General features: G+C 43.7%; 1 pseudogene; it reads right to left on the reverse strand.

Moving 5' to 3' along the window:
- Positions 1-10,710: 10,710 nt before the first annotated feature.
- On the reverse strand, positions 10,711-16,699 carry LOC128588847 (40S ribosomal protein SA-like; annotated as a pseudogene).
- Between the last annotated feature and the right edge of the window lie 447 nt (positions 16,700-17,146).

Here is a 17,146-nt window from a genome sequence, read left to right on the forward strand (position 1 = left end):
GCCCTGTGCAGTTTGGGCATGTTAACACATATCCCACATTTAATCCCCCCCAACAACTCATTTGGACTAGGTGACATCATCATCATTTGGGAAGCAATAAAGCTGTGTGTTTCAAGAGCAAAGAAAGTCTTTCTCCAGGTCTCAGGTACCATGGTGCCTTGTCTTCTTTAGCTTCCACACTGTGTGGGCTTCAAAGACAAGGTAACTTAAGTTCCCAAGTCTCTTAACCCACTCTAAGACCCATCTGCCAGAGCAGCCTGGGATCAGACCCCACTGGAAGCAGCTGCAGTCCTTGAGTGCTCAAGAAACTGCTGGTTCTGGGAAGGAGACAAGCCTGTCCCATCTCCCTAAAGGAGCTGCTTCCCCCTACCCAGCAGTGCCCACCCAGATGGCTGAGCTACTCCACTGCAGGCCTCAGGCTGGCACTGCTTTGCAGGCTACTACCTGGACATCTCTGAGTCTCCAGGTGCCTGGGCCACTGCAGAGCTGGTTCCTGACAATGACTCAGCAGAGAAACGTCCTCCTTCCAGGCCAGCATCTCTGGCACAGAAGCCCCATTCAGCCTGGTGATTTATCACCCAGAAACAGGGCTATGCAGAGATGTTTGACTCCAAAATGACTCTTATGGGGAATGGGAAGCATACACCTGTCCCTAGGTGCCATGTCTCATTCTGGCTGCAGAGGAAGAGCAGGACAGGATCAGGGCCAGGGGAGGTGGAAGGGAAGCAGCCATAAGGGAAGCTGAGTGAATGCGAGAGGCCCGAGCTCTAGAACCTGTGGTTACTAGACAGAGAGTGAGAGCCAGACCCCCTGACCTGGAAGTAGAACGAGCCTTACACATTTCCAATGGAATCCCTGCCACTCAGCGATACCTGCGTTCCAGAAGCCCTGGGCCTGCCCTGGCCCCCCCTCCCCCCGGGTGTGTCAGCATCTCTGCTATAGGAAGCAAAGACCTCATAGCACCAGGAAACGTGGGTACCTCTGTGGCTCCTGGGAGCCGAGGCTGGGGCAGAAATGGATTGACATTTGCCCTGGATTAGCTATGAGCCAGAGTGGGAGAGGGGCAGTGGAGGTCTCGGGACAAAATCAAATTAGACCTTTGCTACAAGGAACAGGGAACTGAAGAGGTTGGTGTGTGCTGTCTGGGTTTCTAGGATCCAACACTTGCCTCAGTTTCCCTCCAGTCTATTGCTACCCAATTCTGTGGGGAGAACCCTCCGACATCCTGCAGCCTCTCACGCTAAGCAGAATCACTCCATTCCTGCTGCCTGAACAACGGCTTCCTCTTCCCTTCATTCCTGCAAACACAGAGAGGCCCCCATGAGGTCAGGAGAGTCAGGCACTTGCCTCTGGGATACCAAACCTCAGTAACCAAGATCAATCATATTTAATATAAAATTTAGAAAAACAAAATCAATGCAAAACCCTTTGAACAAAATATCCAAACTTTCAATTAAGACCAGGTCAGTACTGAATTCCCCTTTTGTCTCAGTCTCCAATATGGCTCAGTTCCATATGGCACTGGGTACAGATATCACTCGATGTGCTGGGCGCTGGGGGCCCAGTGCAAGCAAGGCTGACACAGCCCCCACCAAACGTTGGAGCTGTAACTTCCAGTCCAGTGGACGAGAGACATTAGTGAGTAACCATCAGAAGTTGACAACTGGTCAGTAAGACATGAAGGGTTTGGGGGTGGAGACAGTTTGGACAGGGTGGCGGGAGCAGCGTATCTGGCATGTGATCTTCCTGCTCTGATCTTAGGGGTTAGCTACCATAGTTTGAATTATGCCCTCCACAAATTCACATCTTGAAACCCTAACTTCCATGACTTAAAAATGTGACCATATTTGGAAATAGGGTCCTTGCAGACATAGTTAGGATGAGATCATACTGATGGAGTAGGGTGGGTGTCCTTATAAAACAAAAGAATTTGGACACAGTCACCCACATGCATACTGGAAAAATGCATGTAAAATTGTCAAGATGAAGGCAAAGACTGGGGTGATGCTTCCAGAAGCCAAGGGACATCAAAGACTGGTAGCAAACCACCAGGAGCTAGGAGAGGGGCATGAAGCAGGTCCTCCCTCACAGCCCTCCGAAGAAACCAACCCTGCTGGAACCTTGGTCTTGGACTTACAGACTCCAGAATTGAGTTACATTTCTGTTGTTTAAGCCACCCAGTGTGTGGTGCTTTGTTAGGGCAGCCCTGGGAAACTAGCCCTCCAGACACCCAACGACAGACATGTAGAGGCGTGAGAAGGATGAAGGGGCCTGGGGTGAGTAAGAACTCAACAGTTTGGGAACTGGCAGAGGGTAAATATGTCTAAGGCACAGAGTGAGGTCTTGAAGGGGGTAGGAGCTGATTCTCCCAGGAGAGCATGCTGGAATAAGTCTGCATTTGTTTCCAAGTACAAGGAGGCCTGCCTGCTTCCCTGTAGGCCCTTGACTTCACCATGATACACTGAACCTGGCCTGTCTCCCACACCACTGAGCCAACACCTGCTTATAGGGCTAGGGTGGAGCATGACAAGCCTAGAAAGATGTCAGGATTTAACAAACCCGACCTACGTGCCCAGCAGAGGCCAGCCTCTGCCAGATTAGTTGCTTGGGAAGTGGTGCCAGCCAGTGATGAGGACAAGCAGCCCCAACATCAGCCAAGTGGAGATTTCAGATAAGAGCCTGAAAGTGGGGGTAGGGAGTCAGGACGCCCTTATCCCATGGACTGTGGCTATCAGGCCAAAAGCAGCGCTGAAGCTCCGAGACATCAACCTGCCCTCTCCCTGTGGGTCCAGCTGAAAAGGACAAGAGGAGTCGGTGAGTTTGTCCTGCTGGCAACGGCCACTAGCGAACCCCCTGGCTCCTGGATGCCTCCACGTCTGCAGCTGCCTGTGGGGACCCCATACTCAGAGCAGCTTCTAGGATTTTTTGAGACCCCCTGGATGGAACGTACTCCCTAGCCTGCCCAGGGCAGCTGTATTCCTTGGGCACAGCATCCTTTTCAAGCATGGTAGTCAAAGGTGTCTTCCCCAGAGGCAAGAGCCACAACTGCTAGCTTACTCAGCAATCTTTGTCAGTGGCAAGGAGGTGACACGAATCTAACCCACAATCCTCATACTGAATTTAAGCTGAGTCTGACCTTCTCTTTTCTCCGACCTGCCTCATCTTGTACAGGTTCTTTCCATTCATTTGTAAAACTGTAGGCCTGGAAGGGACGCCTGAGAGTGTCAGTGGGTGCCCCAGCTCATCGCTTCCATTGTGGGAGCTGCCGAAATGTGGGCAGTGAGTGGTTAGATTTCAGAAGTTGGGGTCAGAGGTCAGCTCAGCAGTCCCTTGAGCTGAAGGGACTGTGAGAAGGATCCAAGGTGGGCCATGTGGAGCAGAGTCACAGACAGCGGGGAAGGGACCTGTGATTTACCATCAGGGCTCAGGGAGGAGTTTTGAAAAGAACATGTCATGCCTTCAGAGCAGGTGGTCTCTTCTATCTTTATAATGAAACAATTTTTTTTTCACCTGTTCCATAATAGCTTGCTGCCTGCTGCCTGGGAACCTAGAACTTTTGCGTTGTCATTTCCTTTTTGCAGCATGGACTGCTGGTTCCCCAGTGTGGAAGCCCTGGCCTGTCTCTCTCTGTGCTCTTGGGGTGCAGGGGGGCTGCACCCTGGGATGTGTTTGGACCTGCTGGAGACATGCACAGTGGGGGTGGAGCGCAGGCAGTCGCCTCTTCTGGTCTCCGTGCAGGGAACTGGACAGAGTCACTCTGAATCCTCTGGTGAAATTCCCTAGGCTTTTGACCAGAAAACAGATGAGAAAGGAAAGATATTACATATTGTCTTTAAGAAACAAATATTATCTCTTCTTCTCTTCTTTTCCCCAGTAAACAGTTCCCAAATTTGGAAGTATTGCGTGTAATTTATTGTCTCACTTTAAATGTTTCTTGTAGCTATGAATATTATGCTCGAGTCAGATTCCATTATAATAAACTCCACTTGGGCTCAAAATGCTTTTATAACAGTGGAATTTTGCTAGAACAAATGCACTGCTATAAATCCCATTTTCTGACCCCAGCCTGGAGTTTACATTTGCTTTTCAACTCCATAGCTAACCAACAATGGGATCTTAGGCAAGTCATTTAAACTCTTTAATCCTCAATTTCATGTACCATAAATTGGGGACATTAGGTATAGCTATCCTAATTCCTCATAGGTTTATTAGGAACCAAAAGATTACTTTGTAAAAGTATACTGTAGACCATAAAACAGCACATCAATCACATTCAGAGAAGGCATTCTGGGCTCCCTGCTTATGTTCTGGTGGTGATTTGAAATCCTATCTGCTTTGGATAATTCATGTCTCTCTTTGTTTTTCAGCATCAGAAATGCTACACTTTTGTAACCTCACATTTCCTTACTCCTTTGACAGGGAAACCAGTGCTGGCTTGGTTTTCTTCAAATCTTCCATCATTTTTCTTTGACCTTTCCCCAGCTGACACATAGGACTTCCATAATTTTGGTGGCCATCTGATTTATTGATGCTGGGCAGGACTCAAGGAACACACTCATTGCTGAGTTAGATGTTGAGGAAAGCTCAGCTCTATTAGAAAGCTTCCCGGTGCTCAAGTGTGGTCCAGGTGCACCAAAAGATTCTGAGAGCTCACAGGAAGGGAAGAGAAGACTTCTGAGGTTGAATTAGAGGCAAAGATTGCACCAGTATACTCCCTCCTCTCTTTTCATGAGACTGTCCTGCTATAGTTTGAAGAGTCTCTCCAAAATTCTTACCTTAAAGACTAATCACCAAGGTGGTGGTATTAGGAGGTGAGCCCTTTGGGAGGTGATTAGGTTATGAGGGCTCCACCCATGTGAGTAGAATTAGTGCCCTTGTAAGGGCTGGAAGAAACTAGCTTGGCCCTTTTTCCCTTCTATCTTGGACGCGGAGAGCATCTCTCATCAGATACCCGATCCTTCAGTGCCTTGATGTTAAACTTCCTTGCCTGTGAGAAAATACCAGGTTGTAGATGTTTTTTTTATAGCAGTGGGGGATGGACTGAGACACATCTTGACACTTATCACAGGATGTGTTCTTTATTGATAGTAAGGTAGGGATCACTGGGCTGGGAGAGGCCTGTGAACTGTTGCAATAAGAGAAAAATTTTAAAATATAGTTCTAAATAAAATACACTTTTAGTGTAGGTTGGAGACACCTGGAACCAGCTCCTATGATGGCAGCAGAAAAGTCGGTGCTATGAATCTTTAAGTTATGGGTCTTACCCTTGTGCACTGGGTGTAGGCTTGTGGACGTGTGGAGGAGCTCTGGAAAATGGTCAGGGGTCAACTTCATCAGATTAGGTTTATATACATCCTCTGACCCAGTCCCTGTAGTGTTGGGGATACACTGGAAAGGGGTCTTATAAGGTTTGGTCACAACAGAGCTGGGAAAGCATCAAGGTGAAACATGATGGGGTACCCCAGAGAAGGTCCTACAGCAGTTAGCAGCCATAGACTAGATGTAAACATAACCACATAGATAAATCTTAAAACATAGTTTATGGAAAAAACTCTAAGGAATGGAATGAGATCTGTAGCACAACATTTATACAAATTAAAAATGCATGCACACAAATTAATATCCATTTGCATCAATACACACAAGGAAGCATATGCATGTTGAACCATTGGAATGACGCACTGTGGTTGGGGGATGGAAGATAGCTATGTGAGTAAAACAATGAAAACATACATAGAACAAGAAAGGGGACTTGCATGGAAAAATATAGGAAATGCGGTTCATCAATCCTGTTCATCTGAGGTCTAAAACAAATAAACAAAAACTACAAACTTTCCTAAGTTTATAAGTCAGTCGGGGCTCTGTAGCTTGTACATTCATCAATGATTCAATGGTTCCTATACTAAAAGGAGAGGGTGTTTGGTTGCATTGAATTTTTTTTTTTTTTTGGAAATTTTTGGCTGGGGCTGTGTTTGAACCCGCCATCTCTGGCATATGGGGTCAGCACCCTACTCCTTTGAGCCACAGGTGCTGCCCTGCATTGAATCTTTTAAGGAAAGGAAAGGAAAAAACAACCTGTCCTGCACTGGCCCCTCAACTGGGTCTTCCGTAAGTCACTGTTGTTTCTCACAGCTGCTTAACGATTCTTACGTTTTTCTCTTGGATGCTCCAGCCCATGTCCCTCAGGACAGCCTTTGCTAAATTTCACTCTTTTTAAGCCTCTGACCTCAGTTCTTCTGTCTTAACTCTCAGCACATGAGCTCACCAATAACTTCCTGGAGATCAACATTGTCCCAGTTAAGGTTCTTGATGGCAAACAACAGAAAGTAGCCTTGTTATCTGTAAAAAACAAGTGGGGAGGGGTAGAAGGATGTGAAAGCCAACAGGATCGGCAGGAGGCTGGAGGAGCAAGTTGGGAAAGACACAGAGCCCACAATGGGTCTGGAGGGTGCACTGTTGGGGGCGCATGGCCAGGGGCTCCTGTGGCTGCCATCTTGAAGTCTACTGCAAGAGGCTGGTGCTGGACGGCCAGTTGGCCATGAACGAGTGTGGTCACCAGCCTTCCAAGTGGCCCCTGAGGATCCTTGTCCAATGGGAACTCCTTGCCTGCCTTGCATGGGGATTTCCTGTGCATGTAGTGTGATACTGTAGAAATGCCATTACGTGACTTCCAAGGCTAGATGATAAAGAAGCTGTGGTTTCTGCCTTCCTCTTTCTTAGATCATTTGGTCCGGAGAAAACCAAATGCAGTGTCACAAAGTCACTCAAAAATCCCCAAAGGAAGCTCCCCGTGGAGAGGAAGTGAGGCCTCCTGCCCACAGCTAGTGACAAACTGTAGCCTTCTTCCCATGGTCGTGTGAGTGAACCACCTTGGAGGTGAGTCTCAACTCCTGGGACCTGACTGCTCACCCAGCCAACATCTTGAATGCAACCTCCTGGGAGACCCTGAGCCAGAACCACCAGCTCAGTTGCTCCCTGCTCCTGAGCAACAGAGACTGAGAAAATAAATATTTATTAAGTCCTTAAGTGTGAGAGCTTTGTTCTGCAGCAATAGGTAACTAGTAACTTTCCCCTTTACATCTGGATTTTAGTCACTGCATTGAAAGGCCTGGGAAGAGCTTATGACTGACTGAACATGAGTCATGGGCGGTATCCTGCTTGCTGGGGGCTGGTGGAGTGGAGGGAGAGGGGGTGGGCTTATTTCCCCTTTGCAGCTTTCGGGGAGGGGGAGAATGCATCACACTAACAGTCCACACAAGGGGAAGCCCCTAACTGACAAGGAAGATGGTTGGAGTTTAGACAGTCAAAATTATTATTATCGTTACCTCTTTGTATCTGAACTCTTGGAATGTCTCTGTTCTTCCAATCAGAATCTGTCAGCGTCCTCCTTCTCCCTATTCCCTTCTTTCTTGTCCTCAGTGGAGATACGCCCTTCCTCCCCCTTAAAGCCAACTCCAAGTTCTCCTCAGCCTTTTGGTCTCGTTCCCTCTGCTGGCGTCAGATCTTCCATTCAGGAGTCCCCTCCTTTCTGGTTCACATGTTCTTTTAATGTTCTGACTGTGCACAAACACGACAGGTCTCCTGTTACAGATAATCTGGGAAGCAGATTATCTAACCATCCTTACTCTCTGTTTCCACTTTCTTGCCCCATGCAAGGAGGGTCTGGTGAAGGGGCCACTTCTCTTCCTCCATTAAGAATAGGGACTTTTTAAACACCTTTTCCTAGTGAACCACCAGGAGCTCAGCCTACCTGGGTGGGAGGGAGCAGGATGGGGAACAAGGCATGCGGGGATGACCACAAAGCCAAGGTGCACATGCCCCAGGGGTGGAAACCACGGCTGAGGTCAGGCCCACTGCTTATCCCTCACAGGTGCCTGCCCGGCCCATCATTCCAGCTGGGAATGATCAATTTTGAAGGAAAAGGTTCTGGAAGCACAGATGGAGTTACTGCAGTCCTCTGTTCTCACAGACTGGAACAGCAGCCAGTGGCACATGTCCTGAGGGGAGGCACTGTGCCTGACGCCATCATGTCCCAGGCCTGGCACCATGCCTCACACATACAACATGGCCCACAACATATCCCCAGGGAAGACCTTTACAACATTGTCAGAGTGGGCTATTGTTATGGTCATTTCCTGGATTTGAAATTCCACCTTGCTTTTCTTGTCCCTAGGCCACTGGAGACTGATGCTATCTTTCTCTATATTCTAAATGGGAAAATCCAGACGATGAAATTTGAAAATGAGCACCCAGAAGTGGGTTGGTAGAGTAATCAGCATAAATTTTTGCATTCACACCATGGGTCATCCAGACCATTGTTTGGTTTCAGATGCCTCTACTGTGCTCTTTAAGTCTTCCCTGATGTATCAATTACTACTGAAGAATGCCCTTTCCATTTGGAATTGCTGGCTAGGGCACAAACAGAAGATGGAGCTACTTTTCTATGTCCTGGGACTCAGTGGATCACACAATCCTTACTATTTCCAGAGGAGCTGGATTGTCTCGGTGCTTTCTTTTACTTCCTTAAGGCTGCATGTATCTCTTGAAAAGCTTCCTGAGAATCAAATGACACAAACACCCAGCAATGGATACCTCAAGTAGATTCTTTGCAAAGTCACCATCGTAGTCTCTGGAGATCTAGTTAATAAATAGCAAATCCAGAAGACCTAAGTAATCATTTCTGAGATTGTGTTCTTGGTCTTGAAACAGTCCCAGCCAGTGTCTGTCTTACTTGCAGCCTGGAAAGGGAGAAAAGGAGGAAGAGTCATACAATTTCCATTTAAATTGAGAATCTTTTCCCCAGAAACCCAGAGGCCTCTCTTCTGGCCTCCTGCTGTTTGCTTCCTTTTATGCATCCTATTTGGAGGATGGCATGATTATTCCCTAAACATATTACGGCAGTTCTTCCGGCAGATTCTCTCTTCTAGGAATGTCACAAATGAATTACCATGCGGTGTTGGCATGGGGCCTCTGCCAGCAGGAGCCAATTATTTAAAAAATTTCCAAGCAAATCAGATCAGCGTTTTGCAAGTTACTGGCCAAGAATCTTCAGAAAGTCACGTGGCGTTCTTTTGCTGTAATATGTTTTGCTGACCTAAGTGTGTATAAATCTCATCACCTCCTGGTCCATACCTCAAGCTCTGTGGGTTTTGTTAGGATACCAGCTCACACCCATTTGCAGAAACCTAACTGGATAACTTCACTTATCAAAACTGTAAAGGGATGTTTGATCAGATCAGATCATTAGATTTCTTAATTAGGTGGCACAGACTCCCCATTGCCAGATGGATTGAGCCGTACCTATTTGTGACACAACTTAATCACACTTTGCTTTGCTGTCAAGGCCGTGTTTCAGGGAGGAAATATGTTCTCTTGGCTAGATTAAACGGACGCTGTCCAAATCTGGCATCTTCAGCTAAAAGAAAAAGACTTTGCTGAATTGGAACATGTTTAAGAGTGTATGTCATGGTTAAAATACATCAGCAATCAGCAAATGGCAAGATTCTGCCATGTCTGATTTGAATTCTTAACAAAACAATTTATTTATAGAAACAAAGGACACTGCCTTTATTAGTTAGCACATCAAGTGGGCATTCAAAAATATTTAGCCTGAGAGAGAAAAGAATAAGCAAAAGATCAATGCGTCACAGTGCCAGTTTTGTTGGTTAGGTTTCTTTGAACTGTCATGCTGTCTGGAGATGGTTCTGTCCCCAGTGACAGGTGCTCCAGAGCAGTAAGGAGTTTATGCATCTTAGATAATAACTCCAAGACTTTACAACTCTTTCTGGTGGGCATTTCTCCTGCTGTCTATCCTAAGTTCTTTCTGGTAAAGTTTCATTCTGTTTCTTTTTATTCTGCTATTAAGAGAGGTAGAGCTCCCATGGTCACCAATGTCCATATACCGTAGAACTTTTACTAAATGGGACTTTTACAGGTTCATTTAAATATTGAAGACCCAATAGAAAAATACTTCTGGAAACTCATAATGAAAACGCTTGAGGAATTTCAGTCTGCACTTTTGTCTGAACAGAGCTCTTTTCTTTGATTTTATGGATGCTGCCTTATAACAGGATCTGGAGCCCACTCTCTGTTCGGCAGAATTATCACCGTAGGAGCTTGGTCTGAATCTGTTCTGATCTTTACATCTCTGGTCATGAACCACTGTGGAGAGGGGGATTTTGTTGTTGTCTCTTTCTATTTTCCCTTTTCTCCAGTGGGAAGAAAATACACTTCTGTTCTTTGAGATACTAGATATTAGGTCATGTTCAGTTATTTCCCAGTTGATAAGTGGAAATGCATCATATTAACACTAAACCTTAAACTTTGATAGTTGCCATATATTCGTGTTGAAAGCGTATGAATAGATTTGTAATTTCCTGCCTCTAGGTGTTTCAAGAATTCTGCTGAGTTTGCCATAAATGCATCAGGACATATGCATCCTTCCTTGCTGAACTGCCAACCTGGCCAGGACTCCCAAGCTCCTGGCGAGCAGTGCCTGGCCTGGGTGTCCACACCATGAGTTCTTGCAGATTCCCAGGTCTTTAATGCCACAGAGCTGCAAGGCTGTCACTGCCACCTCAGAGCAGATCACCTCTGGTTACCTCAACAATGAAGATTTGTGGAAGAAAGAGGGGAATGTTACTTCTCTGTATGTTTTTCTCCAGGGAGGGCTTTGGTGGGAGGAGGCAGGGGTGAGCACAAGGTCATTGCTTAGACCCCCTTGTCAGAGCTCCTCGGCTCAGCTGCCTTGTCTTCTTTGGGCTTGTTCATTGCTATGGCACAGCCATTGCTGTCCATCTCACCACGCCGGGGGGGACTCCTCTGTGCTGCACCCTGAGATGCCCTGTGGGAGATACCAGACGGCAGAGGGTGCCCAGGGCACAGTGCTCACAGTGCCACGGGGACACTGCAGTCTGTGAGGAGGTGAACTGTTTCACTCGATGGGAAGGGTGCTGCCATTCAGACCAACAGCATGTCCCAGCTGGGTGGCTCAGATCCCAAAGTGTGACCAAGTTCTGTGAATCAGTCCTTTCAGTTTGTGTACACTGCCCCTTTTCTCCTCGAGGGCACACACGGCACCAAGACGGCTGGGCTGGGCCGGCTTCCTGCAACAGCTGCGTGTTGCATCTGGAGCCACTGATTCCCCTCCTTCCTTCAGTCCTGAAGCTATTTCTGCTCCGCAGTGACAGCCTCCTCTCTCAAGGGCCCCATCATGCTTCATTGCATTTCACTTCTGCAGGAGCCCCCTGTGTATTGGGGATCTTTGATGGTCTCCCACCTACTATGAGTCACAGTGTTTGTCCCCAAGAGACTCTTTAAACCCCATTTAAATCAAATTCAAGGAGAAGAGAGAGAACATAAATGAACTCCACATGCCTGCCGTGTCCAATATCCTTTCTGCTCCTAGCAGGATCCTCACAGACCAATACCAAGGTTTTCTGTTAACCTCTTGCACCTGACAGGAAGAGTCATGTGTTCCACCAGCCACCTTTGCAGGTTTCTGTTTTCTTTCAAGAGCAACAGAATGGTACAGACATTACCATTCTGTGTATTTTTTGTATATTCCTTTATATTTTAATTTATCTCTTAATAGTTTTTAAAAAACTAGCTGATTAATAACTTACATTTTGTTACCTGTTGAAATGATATTTTAGGTATATTGAATTAAATAAAGTCTATTACTATATGCTTTTTGTGTGTTCCTTTTATATTTTAATTTTTAAAGTATCTTTATTGAGATATGATGAATATAGAGAGGTCTGACAACTAAGTTTGTGAACTTGCCGCCATGAGCAGAACTGACAAAAACATTGCAAAAATTGGTCAGATTATGCATCAAAATCATTGGCTGACTGTGAGAAGCATAGTAGATGAACATTAATAGAGAAATGTTAGGAAAATCTTAACTGAAAATCTTGCATGAGAAAGGTATGTGAAAAATTGGGCTCTTGCATCACGACAATGCACCAGCTCACACGGCACTGTCTGTGAGGGAATTTTTAGCCAGTAAACAAATAACTGTATTAGAACAGTTGAATCCCTACTCACCTGATCTGGCCCCCACTGATTTTTTCTTTACCTGAAGATAAAGGAAATATTGAAAGGAAGACATTTTGATGACATTCAGGACAGCAAGGATAATGCGACAACAGTTCTGATGTCCATTCCAGAAAAAGATTTCTAAAACTGCTTTGAAGGGTAGAGTAGGGGCTGGTGTGGGAGCATAGGTTCCTGAGGGGAATACTTTGAAGGTCACTCTAGTGATATTCAGACATAGATTTGCAAACTTAATTGTCAGACCTTGAGTAATACATTTTACATGTTTAAAGTATACAATTTGATATGTTTTGACATAGGTATATTCTGATGAAGCCATAGACACAAATCAAAATCATTACATATTCATCATACCCTTCCCAAATAATCACCTCTATGCCCTTTTGTACTCCTTTTTCTTCTTTTAAATCTGGCTCAATTACTCAGGATAATTATTTTGAAATCTATCCATCCCTTTATATGTGTTGTTTTCATTCCTTATAATTAGTGAGTAATATTCCAATGTGCAGATAAATGGGTCATTGCCAGAGTTTTGAGGTACACAAAAATCAAGAAGCAGAAGCCCTCCCAGCAATAATGATAAGCCAAGCAAGTTGAAACTTGCACAGGTGAGTCAAAAACAATGCTGTCAGCTATGTTTCTTGGAAGGGACATAATGGATCATAACATAGTCAGTCTCAAAACTTTCATAGTGACCTACATATACAATAGCTTGTTGATAGGTCATATGTTGTTGTTTGGGTTGTTTCCAGTTCCAAGCTATCACAAATAAAACTACTATAAATCTTCATTTGTATGCCTTTGTATAGGTGTATGCTTTCATTTAAATTGGGTAAATTTCTAAAAACTGAATGGCTGGGTCACATTACAGTAGACATATATTTAATTTTTAATTTTTAATCACCATTTTATATTTGCACTGGCATTGATTGCAGTTTCTGCACCTCCACATCCTCAACAGCTCTTGGCATGATCTGACCTTTTACTTTAGTCATTCTAATATGCACGTAGGGCATGTTTCTGTGGTTTTAATTTGTTCTTCTCTAAAGTCTAATGACATCAAGCATCTTTTCATGTATATTTTTGACACCTGTGTGTCTTCTTTAATGAAGTGTGAATTCAATGCTTTTGCCCATTAAAAAGACTTTTTTTTTTTTTTTTGCAGTTTTTGGCTGGGGCTGGGTTTGAACCCACCACCTCTGGCAAAAAAAACTTTTTTTAAGTTTCTTACTTAATTTGAGATCATTATATTTTCTGGATTTGAGCCCTTTACTAGATATATGTTCTGCATATATTGTCTCCTAGTCTGTGACTCATCTTTTCATTCTCTTATTAGTGTCTTTTTAAAAAACTAGCTGATTAATAACTTGTATTTTGTTACCTGTTAAAATGATATTTTAAGTATATTGAATTAAATAAAATCTATTAGTAATATTAATTCGCTTATTTCTTTTCACTTTATTAATGTGTACTTGGGGTTAACCAAACTGTGAGAGAGAAGAAATAATCCTCCAAACTGCCAAGTTGCTTAAGACTTCTCACCACCCACGAGGATTCAGAATCCAAATACAAAGTTAGAGGGGAAAATCACCCTCACTTTGTGCACCAATTGAAAATTCGTAGAGTTTCAAATAATACTCTTGGTTTTGATAATTTGGTTAAAGGACTTATAGAACTCACTGAAAGCTATTATGTTTAAAATCATGCCATTCGATCCTATAATTCCTTTACTAGGTTTATACCCAGAAGACCAAAAGTCACAATATAACAAAGACATCTGTACCAGAATGTTTATTGCAGCCCAATTCATAATTGCTAAGTCATGGAAGAAGCCCAAGTGCCCATCGACCCACGAATGGACTAGCAAATTGTGGTACATGTATACCATGGAATACTATGCAGCCTTAAAGAAAGATGGAGACTTTACCTCTTTCATGTTTACATGGATGGAGCTGGAACATATTCTTCTTAGCAAAGTATCTCAGGAATGGAAGAAAAAGTATCCAATGTACTCAGCCCTACTATGAAGCTAAATTATAGCTTTCACATGAAGACTATAACCCAACTACAGCACAAGACTATGGGGCAAGGGCCAAGGAAGGGGAAGGGAGGGGGGAGGTTTTGGTGGAGGGAGGGCAACGGATGGGGCCGCATCTATGGTGCATCTTAGAATGGGTACAGGCGATTGCACTAATGTACACAGCTATGATTTAACAATAAAAAAATATATAGAAATGACTTTTATATATAGCCTATATATTGTGAATGTTAAATTCATTTATTATTCATATTAGTTTATTCGGATTCTGTATTATTTCCTATGTACACAATTATCTCACACACAAACAGAGATAATTTTATTTTTTTCTTTCCAGTTTGTTTTTCTTGTCTTGTTGACCTAGCTAGGGCTTCTCGGATAATATTATATAGAAATAGTGAAGGAGGATATCCTTGCATTATTTTTGATCTTAGAGAAGTAAGTGTTTACTCTTTCAATACAAAGTATGATGTTAGTTGTGGGTATTTTATAGGTACTTTCTGTTAGGTTAAAAAATTCCATCTGGTCATAATTTGCTGATAGTTTTTTAACAAGATTGTGCATAGAATTTTGTGAAATGAATTTTCTGCATCTATTGTGAGTATATACTTTTTTTCATTAATGCCTCAGTTTGGCAAATAACTATATTAATTTCCCAATGTGAGATCAGCTATGCATTCCTTGAATAAACCCTACTTGGCCATTCTGTAAAAAAAAATAATAATAATAAAATAAAATAAAATCATGGTTTATTACAGGGAAATTTACAATTAAAATCAGCCAAGGGAAGAGACTCATAGGATGGATGGGAAACTTGCATTGTCCTCAGGACATGGTACTTTCTTGATATCAATGTATGACAATGTACATGGTGTACTCACAATGAGAGCTCACCCAAACTTCAGTGTCCAGAGTTTTTAATGGGGCTTCATTGCATAGGCATCATTGATTAATTTCCCACAGGGTTGAACTTAGCTTCTAGGCTGACCAATACTATGTGATCCAAAGCTCCCACCCTAAGTTGGTCTTTCTGGCATGGCCAGCCCCATTCTAAGACTATGTGATGTAGCTGGCTCCACCTTGTTCTAATTTGTTCCTTTAAAAATAAGTCCTGTTATTGAAAGCTTGCACTCTAAACAAAGACACTCCTCTCAGGTACGACACAGATTACCTCCTAGAAGAAAAGACAAAAGGTAAACCTTGCTTTGGGTAAGGCCAAATTCTTTACTATATAATGCTACATCAGGTATGTGACTAACATTACAGTTCCATTATAAGATAACACTCGTCTATACCTTTTTATAGCCAAAATAAGTCCTATCATATTATATTTCATTACATTATTAGATTCATTTAACTAAATGATGCTATCTTCTATCTTAAGTATTTCTTCTTTTTTTTTTATTTCCCGTACGATCTATTGGTAAATTTCTCCATTGTTATTTCTCTTTTCAAATCAATACAGGATCACTGAAAATATTTGTTTGCATGTTTGTTTGTTTGTTTATAGAATTGGTCTATTTTCAGCTGTTTAACTTAGCAGATCTCTTATTGAATGAATTTTCTCCGTCCTTGGGGCTCCATTTTTCTCTATTATAAGTCCATTATTTTAATTATCTTAAACCATCATCTGGAAGAACACTGACATCATGTACTAACCAGGTTCTTTTATTTTTTTAACTGATGTTTATTTTCCATCAATCTTATTTCCATCTTGTTTAGGAGCTTGTGGAAGAATGGCCAAGACCACTCAGTGGTTGTTCCTATCCTTTCAGCGGCCTGAGCAGTGGGAGCTGCAGACCAGGCTTCCACGGCAGGCTGGGTGCTTCAGTGGGGAACTGCTGAACAGGCACAGAGGGCACCTGCAGCCTTCTGACCAGTCTGCAACCTGGGTAGAGCAGCAATAAACTCAGGAGCTGGAGCAGTCCATTCACCCAGAAATTCCTCCTTGGTCACAGCTTTCGCAGCAGCAACCTGCTCTTCCTTTACAGTCTCTTCAGGATCTCTGAAGAAGTAGAGATCAGGCTCCCACCATCACAAGAGATGGTGCCAAGCATGCAGAGAACTTCCCGGGCCAGCATTCACCACATCAGACCTACTGAGTGAGCTCCCTTGTTGTTGCATGGGATGGCGATGTCCAAGTAAGCAGAGGACAATCTATGTGACACAGAGCAATGTAGGCAGCTAACATAAGACGCCTCTGTGAGAGACTGGTGGTCAGCTATGGGCTCAGTAACCCAGAGGACGTGGCTCCTAGAAGGCTGCCTGGATCTTGCTAGTGAAGGTTCCAGGAGTGATGCATCCAGCAATAGAAGTGGCTCCAGTGGCAGCAGCAAACTGCAGCACTGCTCGCTGGCCAGTATTCCTAGAGCATCTGACACTGACATCAGCAGCGTTTTCAATGGCAACAATGGCACAAGCGACCAACAGAAGCTTCTCCCAGGTCCTCTTCAGATTTAGGATGGAGATGCCATCACTAGTCATTTTGTAGATGTAATGTTCCATCTGGAAGTCAAGGTTGGGGCCCCCTAAGTGGGTTCCTGCTGCAAGGAATTTGAGAACATTATTCCCCTTCATTTGCAGAACACCAAGTGCTCCAGACATTGCAAAAGCTTCCCTTTAAGTTATGATGGGAATCCAGAACAACACTGTGTGGACCCTCTCTGGGTAACATGGAAAGTTAGTAACCAGGTTCTTAATTAAAAACCTTAAGTAAACATATTTTCCTTTCTCTTTCGTAGTCTACACTTTATATGGAGAAAGAAGAGTCCAGGACTCTGTAAAACCAGGCCATTCTCTCCAAGTCTTTTTCATCCTTTAAAAACAATAAAACCAGAATGATGTTTAACTTTTACCGGGTCCCCTGTGTCACTGCTTCAAAGACATGGTCCTCTTCCCAATTATCCATTTCAGGATTACATGTAGCTCTCTTTTGGTTGATACTTTGACTATTGATAAGATAGAAAATTGTTGGTTCATGTAACATTTATTCAATGCCTGTGGTGTGATCCTAACAAGAGTTAATGAAAGGATGAAGAAAAAACTTTCTAT

This window comes from Nycticebus coucang, chromosome 6 (assembly GCF_027406575.1).
Source record: "Nycticebus coucang isolate mNycCou1 chromosome 6, mNycCou1.pri, whole genome shotgun sequence".
Taxonomy (NCBI): Eukaryota; Metazoa; Chordata; class Mammalia; order Primates; family Lorisidae; genus Nycticebus; species Nycticebus coucang.